We start from the raw sequence: 7992 nt of genomic DNA on the forward strand, positions 1-7992 counted from the left end.
AATTCATTAATGTGGTGTAGTGTGTAGATGCGTTCCTTTGTCTCTGGATGGCACTGACTGATGGGCTTCACATGAATGGTAAAATTGTTTATGTTAATGCTTACCCTGTTCCCTACATAGTGCACTACTTTTTGACCAGCGTCCTATTGGGAATAGGCTGCTATGGGCACTGGTGCTATGGGCCCTGGTGCTATGGGCCCTGGTCAAAAGTAGTGCACTAAGTAGGGATAAGAGTGCCATTTGGGACGCAGGCCTGGTACAGGGTTCTACAGGGGCCATGTGCCTTCTATCAGGGAGCAGTGTTGGGGATGATGCACATTGCACAATTATCAGGGCTCAGAGAGTTTTGAGTGAGAATTTCACCTGTTCCCTACATAGTGCACTACATTTGACCAGGGCCCATATGGCTCTGGTCGAAAGTAGTGCACTATATAGGGAATAGGGTCATTTTGGACGTAGTCTATGTGTTGGATCAGTGCTCTCTTTTGGAAGTTTGATGATACAGCCTGGTAATACGGTGTAGTTTTCCCCTTTCCTCTATAAGGATCATATTCCTTTATCCAAATGAATCCAGCCCTGCATGTTGCTGATAGCTAGTTTCCATTAGACAGATGTGTAGTTTCTTACCATCAAAATGACCTGCAAGCCTCTGTTTCAGTAGTTTAAATTTGTCATGGCCAATGTTACCATCGAATGCACATAACCACTGGCGTATCACACACCACCGCAGCCTGGGTGCTGGGGGGCCTAAAGACATTTTGGGTGTTGGTTGGCCCCCTGGAAGTCACCCCACCTCCTAGATAGCATATGAACGGGTCATAAACCAACAATGTGTAGAAGTACAGGAAATTAGCTGTAAAACTGCAACATTTTCTCTCAGCCTCATGGCAAAATATGTACACTAGTGAGTGGAATGTAGTGCTATGTTACGTTGCTCCGGTTGAGGAGGAATAAACATAGTTTCCTCTGGCATCAATCAGCCAGCCAACAATAACACTGTCTGACTCACTCCGCTAGACTGTTAACAATAATGGCTGAGTCCCAAATGGCACCTTATTCCCTATACAGCACACTACTTATAGACCCGGGTCAAAAGTAGTGCACTAAATAGGGAATAGGGTTCCATTTGGGACATAAGCAATTTTACAAACATTCAGGCTTGTTTAGAGTGTGCAGGACTGGAGTATGCTCTTAATGTCTCAGTACATAAACTAACCATGCTGTCTAGATAGATATGGAGGCGCTACACAGAGGGAATCATAAAACTAGTACTAAAGCTTGTTAAAACTACGAGGCCTGACAAGAAGACTGCAACATACCATTGGCTTGGCTGTTTGATAACTTGGAGAAAGAAGAAGGAAGGGAAGCGCTGCTAGGATACAATATAGATCTTTTGTAGATAGAATGTGCTCTTTGGTAAGTGTCATAAAAAAAACAGCAGGACCAAGGCACTCTCCATATAACTGAAATGCCTTCATTGTTATGGCATGTTCAATAGAATAAAAAATGGAAGTGTTTTGGCATGGCCTTCCTTTTCAAACATAGTCTTTGACCAAGATACAACTATAAAAGTGCAATATACTGTACAATTTCACTTGTGCCAATGGTAAGTATGAGGTCAATTGTGTCCTTTAATGGTTAGAAAAGGGCTGTCCGTATACATTCCCGGTAAGTTTGCTCACCATTTATTTATCACTACTCCTACTTTTGTACATTTTTGTGAGCTAGTTATTCACAAATGCATGTTTATTTCCTTAAATATACTGTGTTGTGTGATTATTCTTTTACCAGGTACTATTGGAATGGCCATCCTTTTGTGAGAAATTACACTGGTCACTCAAAACATTTATGAAGTGTTTATAAAGCATAAATAGCGCTCACTTTAGATTAGGGGGCTGCAAAAATCCTTTACTAATAATTAGTATCTAACTTCCTGGACAGGAAGTCTGATTGACTGCAGACCTCCAACCCTAACCCATAGGTACAGTGTGCGTGGCTACAGTTATTATTATTATTGTTTACCTTTATTTAATCAGGAAAAGCCCATTGAGACACAGTGTCTCTTTTGCAAGGGAGACCTGGCCAAGAAGGCTGCAGTTGGCAATACTGCGGGTGTGGAAAATATACCATGACTAAGGGCTGTTCTTACGCACAACGCAACGTGGAGTCCCTGGACACACCCCTTAGCCGTGGTATATTGGCCATATACCACAAACCCCCGAGGTGCCTTATTGCTATTATAAACTGGTTACCAACATAATTAGAGCAGTCAAAACACACGTTTTGTCATACCCGTGGTATAAAGTCTAATATACCATGGCTGTCAGCCAATCAGCATTCAGAGTTCGAATATACCCAGTTTATAATGTAAAACATATTATACAATCATCCACACAATCCAGCCTTTTGGAAACATTTCAAATCAAATCAAATTTTATTGGACACATACACATGGCTAGCAGATGTTATTGTGAGTGTAGCGAAATGATTGTGTTTCTAGTTCCGACAGTGCAGTAATATCTAACAAGAAATCTAACAATTCCCCAACAACTACCTAATACACACAAATCTAAAGGAGTGAATGAGAATATGTACATATAAATATATGGCTGAGCGGCATAGCCAAGGTGCAATAGATGGTATAAAATTCAGTATATACATATATGAGTAATGTAAGATATGTAAACATTATTAAAGTGGCATTATTTAAAGTGACTAGTGAACCATTTATTAAAGTGGCCAGTGATTGGGTCTCAGTGTAGGCAGCAGCCTCTCTGAGTTAGTGATTGCTATTTAGCAGTCTGATGGCCTTGAGATAGAATCTGTTTTTCAGTCTCTCGGTCCCAGCTTTGATGCACCTTTACTGACCTCACCTTCTGGATGGTAGCGGTGTGAACAGGCAGTGGCTCGGGTGGTTGTTGTCCTTGATGATCTTTTTGGCCTTCCTGTGACATCGGGTGCTGTAGGTGTCATTGAGGGCAGGTAATTTGCCCCCAGTGATGCCTTGTGCAGACCCCACCACCCTCTGGAGAGCCTTGCGGTTGAGGGCGGTGCAGTTGCCGTACCAGGCTGTGATACAGCCCGACAGAATGTTCTCAATTGTGCATCTGTAAAAGTTTGGCAGGGTTTTGGGTGACAAGCCACATTTCTTCAGCCTCCTGAGGTTGAAGAGGCACTGTTGCGCCTTCTTCACCACACTGTCTGTGTGGGTGGATCATTTCAGTTTGTCTGTGATGTGTAGGAACTTAAAACTTTCCACCTTCTCCACTGCTGTCCCTTCAATGTGGATAGGGGGGTGCTCCCTCTGCTGTTTCCTGAAGTCCACAATCATCTCCATTGTTTTGTTGACGTTGAGTGAGAGGTTATTTTCCTGACACCACACTCCGAGTGCACTCACCTCCTCCCTGTAGACTGTCTCGTTGTTGTTGGTAATCAAGCCACCTACTTTTGTGTCATCTGCAAACTTGATGATTGAGTTGGAGGCGTGCATGGCTATGCAGTTGTGGTTGAACAGGGAATACAGGAAGGGGCTGAGCACGCACCCTTGTGGGGCCCCAGTATTGAGGGTCAGAGAAGTGGAGATGTTGTTTCCTACCTTCACCACCTGGGGGGCGGCCCATCAGAAAGTCCAACACTATGGTGTTGAATGCTGAGCTGTAGTCAATGAACAGCATTATGTAGGTATTCCTCTTGTCCAGATGGGATAGGGCAGTGTGCAGTGTGATGGCAATTGCATCATCTGTGGACCTGTTGGGGAGGTATGCAAACTGAAGTGGGTCTAGGGTGGCCGGTAAGGTTGAGGTGATTTGATCCTTGACTAGTCTCTCAAAGCACTTCATAATGACAGAAGTGAGTGCTACGGGGCGGTAGTCATTTAGTTAAGTTACCTTTGCCTTCTATGGTACAGGTTCAATGGTGGCCATCTTGAAGCATGTGGGGACAGCAGACTGGGATAGGTGGTGATTGATATGTCCGTAAACACACCAGCCAGCTGGTCTGCGCATGCTCTGAGGACGCGGCTAGGGATGCCGTCTGGGCCAGCAGGGTTAACACGTTTAAATGTTTTACTCACGTCAGCCACGGAAAAGGGGGGGGGGGGGACGCAGTCCTTGTTAGCGGGCTGCGACGGTGGCACTGTATTATCCTCAAAGTGGGCAAAGATGGTGTTTAGTTTGTCTGGAAGCGTGAAGTCGGTGTCCGTGACAAGGCTGAATTTCTTTTTGTAGTCTTTGATTTCCTGTAGACCCTGCCACATACGTCTTGTGTCTGAGCCGTTGAATTGCGATTTCACTTTGTCCCTGTACCGGCATTTCGCTGGTCTGATTGCCTTGCGGAGGGAATAACTATACGGTTTATATTCAGCTATATTCCCAGACCTCTTTCCATGGTTAAATGCGGTGGTTCGCGCTTTCAGTTTTGAGCGAATCCCACCATCCATCCACGGTTTCTGGTTATGGTAATTTTTAATAGTCACAGTAGGTACAACATTTCCAATGCACTTCCTAATAAACTCACTCACCGAGTCAGCGTATAGATCAATGTTGTTCTCTGAGGCTGACCAGAACATATCCCAGTCCGGGTGATCAAAACAATCTTGAAGCGTGGATTCCCGATTGGTCAGACCAACGTTGAATGGTTCTAGTCACTGGTACATCCTGTTAGAGTTTCTGCCTATAAGACGGGAGGAGCAAGATGGCATCATGGTCGGATTTGCCGCCGGGAGGGCGGGGGAGGGCTTTGTATGCATCGCGGAAGTTAGAGTAGCAGTGATCGAGTGTATTACCCCCGCGAGTACTACAATCAATATGCTGATAGAATTTAGGTAGCCTTGTTCTCAAATTTGCTTTGTTAAAATCCCTAGCTACAATAAATGCAGCCTCAGGATATATGGTTTCCAGTTTACATAGAGTACAGTGATGTTCCTTGAGGGCCGTCGTGGTGTCTGCTTGAGGGGGAATGTACACAGCTGTGACGATAACTGACGATAATTCTCTTGGGAGGTAATATGGCCGGCATTTGATTGTAAGGAATTCTAGGTCGGGTGAGCAGAAGGACTTGAGTTCCTGTATGTTGTTATGATTACACCGTGAGTCGTTAATCATGAGTCGTTAATCATTTACACTCCTCCTGAAGAGTGTTTTGCACCAGAGATTTAATCTAGGTGAGCAATATTTAGTAGACTAGACAATTCCTCTGCTGCACAAGAACCCTATGGGACACAGACAAAACAATAAGAGTGCAGTAATATAAAGTGTGACACTCAGTCTTGGCCTCTATACTGTACCATCTCATCTTGTTGCTGTAACCAGAACTAGGCCACTGACTCAGTAGTCTTTTAGACGGAGCCACTGGGAATGGAAGGCAACAATGAGTATTTAATGAAAAGAGAGAAAAAGTAACAAACTGGGAAATGATTAGTCTTTTGTTGAAGTCAAGGCCTTTTGTCTCCCTACATTTGTATTCTTTCACTCTATCTCTCTATCATGCACACAGAGTGTGAATTACGGGGGGCCCAGGTGGGTCTCAGACCCCCTGAATGAGACATGAGAACCACTAAATGCAACAAAGTCCAACTTTGGGGGGTCTCTAAGTAATGGTAATTTGTTGTTTATAAAAGCTTATTCCAAATAAAATGAACACTCCCACCTCTGTGTCATGGTTGAAACCATTTTTTCCCCATGTGGCTGCACAGTCATTGGGCTGCACTTATCATTCTGGGAAAGCCCAGTGTCCCAACTTCTCTTTCTACAACAACGTCCTTTTGTCAGCAAGACACATCAATTACTTCAGGCTACAAGAGTCTAGACCCAATGACAATCATCGAATGTCATTACACTCTCTGGTGTTTTGTAACCGATGTCGCTTTCCATTTATCAGGTAGCCTACTTTTTGAAGTGATTTGTTTGTTTGTTTTTGAAGTGATTTTGAAGATTAAAACATCATGACTGGTTGTATTCATGCCAAATGAAAAGGTAACACACTTTTATTAAGGTTAAATGACAGGTCTTTACTATTAGGGCTATAGGCGGCCGCCTGAAAAATACCCGAACTTCACTGTATACTTTGCACTCTGCGTATACACAGTTACACACACTCAGTCCATTGTTGTCTTTTCTCATTGTGGGTAGCTATGGAGTCTGTTGACATTTACTGTGCCATTGTTTCAGTCTCAACATGAATGTGTATCAAACAATATGTGGCCTTGCAGCCGGTCCAGCACTGCAAAACATGCCAGCTCGGCGCTCCCTCTCCCCCTCTCCCCACACACACATGCACACGCACACGCACACACACGCACACGTCCCTTCTCCAACATGTCGGTTCTGTCCTGGTTCACAACAAGAGCTGAGCACCCCGGGAACGGAGTGATAGCAAAATTCTGTCCCTCGACGTATAGTGTGCCTCTATGGTACGAGGACTGAAAACACTCACCTATCTTAGCGGTGGCGGTGAGGCCATTTCACTGTAACGTAAGCAGGGCTGATGGCTGACAAAATAACAGGAGGAAAATGCTAATGGTCACCACACAGGGCTAGCAAATACAGAGATACAGATGTATTAAGTGAGAGCCTTAGAATGCAAGCACACTTAACATGGCTGACTGGGGCTGTGAGAGTGTGAACGTGCACTGTGTGTGTGTGTTTTTTTTTGTTTGTGTGTGTGGGCGCGTGCATCTATACATCTGAATGTGCGCGAATGTCTGTTTGTATCTGCATCTGTAGCTCATCAGTGTGTGCTGATATTTCCCAATAGTACTGAATGGCCACTGCCTTCTGAATAGGAATGACCGGAGAACCCAGAGGGTTGAGGGATTCCTCTCCCATTCTCAGCTGCCGCCATCCCCCCCACCCTCTCTCTTTCTCTCTCTCGCAGCATCTCTCGTCCAGTCCTCTCCCTTCCCCCCAACCTCCTCTCTCCCCGTCTCTCACCCCCCACTCATGCTAATTTCCCCCTAACCAGATGCTCCTAATTTCTATCCCACATACAACAGACCTGTTCGATGTGACAAGAAAAGGAGGAATATGAAAAGAGGAAAGAATTCCATTCTCTCATTCCTTCATTCCCTCACTCCCTCACTCTCTCACATACACACAGAGATCAGAAATCCAAAGAGAGCAAATTAAAAACACACCCCAGAGAGAGAGAAAGAGATATAGAGGCTTCAGCCTCCCTAATCTAGGAGGAAGAGGAGGGGATTCCATGATGTAGAGACCAGGGAACAGAACACAGGCATCTTTCTCTCCCCTACAGCACTGACACAACCACTGACTGTAAATCAACACACGCACACAAACAGTCCAACGTCTCCTCTAAAGCACACCCTCCCTAATAAGCCATTGTCTTTACAACCAAACAAAGGGAAAGACAACAAGAAATGGTTAGAAAATGGTGGAAATGTGTGTCTTACCTCTGTAATGTGTGTGCTGCTCCCCTAGTGACGCCAGAGACATGCAGTCTGGTGGAGTAGTATCCACACGCTTACTGACTCTCCCTCTCTCTCACACACACACACACACACAGTCAGGCAGGCTAGCAGGAAGGCAGGCAGGCGCGCTCATACACACACACTCTCTCACTGTGCTATGCTGTGGCTCCCTCTCTCATACACACACACTCCCTCACTGTGCTGTGCTGTAGCTCCCTCTCTCCTGCTCTGCTCTGGCTGCTCTCTCTTGCTGATCCAGCTGACATACGCCCTCCCCGCTGCTGCTCAGTCTCCACCCTTCAGCCAGCACCAACCCCACACTACACACTGCCTACAAGAAGCTACCAGGAGCTCTCCTCCCTCCCCCTCCCCCTCTCTCTTTCTCTCTCTGGTCGGCTATCAGACACAGTGCTTCTCTGAGGCCACAGGAAAAGGCTTGCCTGTCTTTTGTAAACACGGACTGTAAACAAACACATACCGTAGGTGCAGCTGACAGTGACACCCATGGCTTTTTCGTCTTTGCATGCAGATTGTTCATGTATTATGGAATATATTAATCGTCCTTC

At 45.3% G+C, this 7992-nt stretch overlaps 1 protein-coding gene across 2 annotated transcripts in view; it reads right to left on the minus strand.

Annotated features, from left to right (window-relative positions):
- LOC129811974 (guanine nucleotide-binding protein G(I)/G(S)/G(O) subunit gamma-2) overlaps nt 1–7738 on the minus strand; it is a 32329-nt gene extending 24591 nt beyond the window's left edge. The window contains exon 1 of one of the 2 annotated variants that reach the window (XM_055863797.1): nt 7409–7738. The gene's annotated coding sequence lies outside the window, so the exon portion shown is untranslated. The remainder of the gene's footprint in view (nt 1–7408) is intronic. The other variant, XM_055863796.1, reaches the window with a different exon arrangement.
- Nucleotides 7739–7992: the final 254 nt, after the last annotated feature.

Source organism: Salvelinus fontinalis, chromosome 15, assembly GCF_029448725.1.
Source record: "Salvelinus fontinalis isolate EN_2023a chromosome 15, ASM2944872v1, whole genome shotgun sequence".
NCBI lineage: Eukaryota > Metazoa > Chordata > Actinopteri > Salmoniformes > Salmonidae > Salvelinus > Salvelinus fontinalis.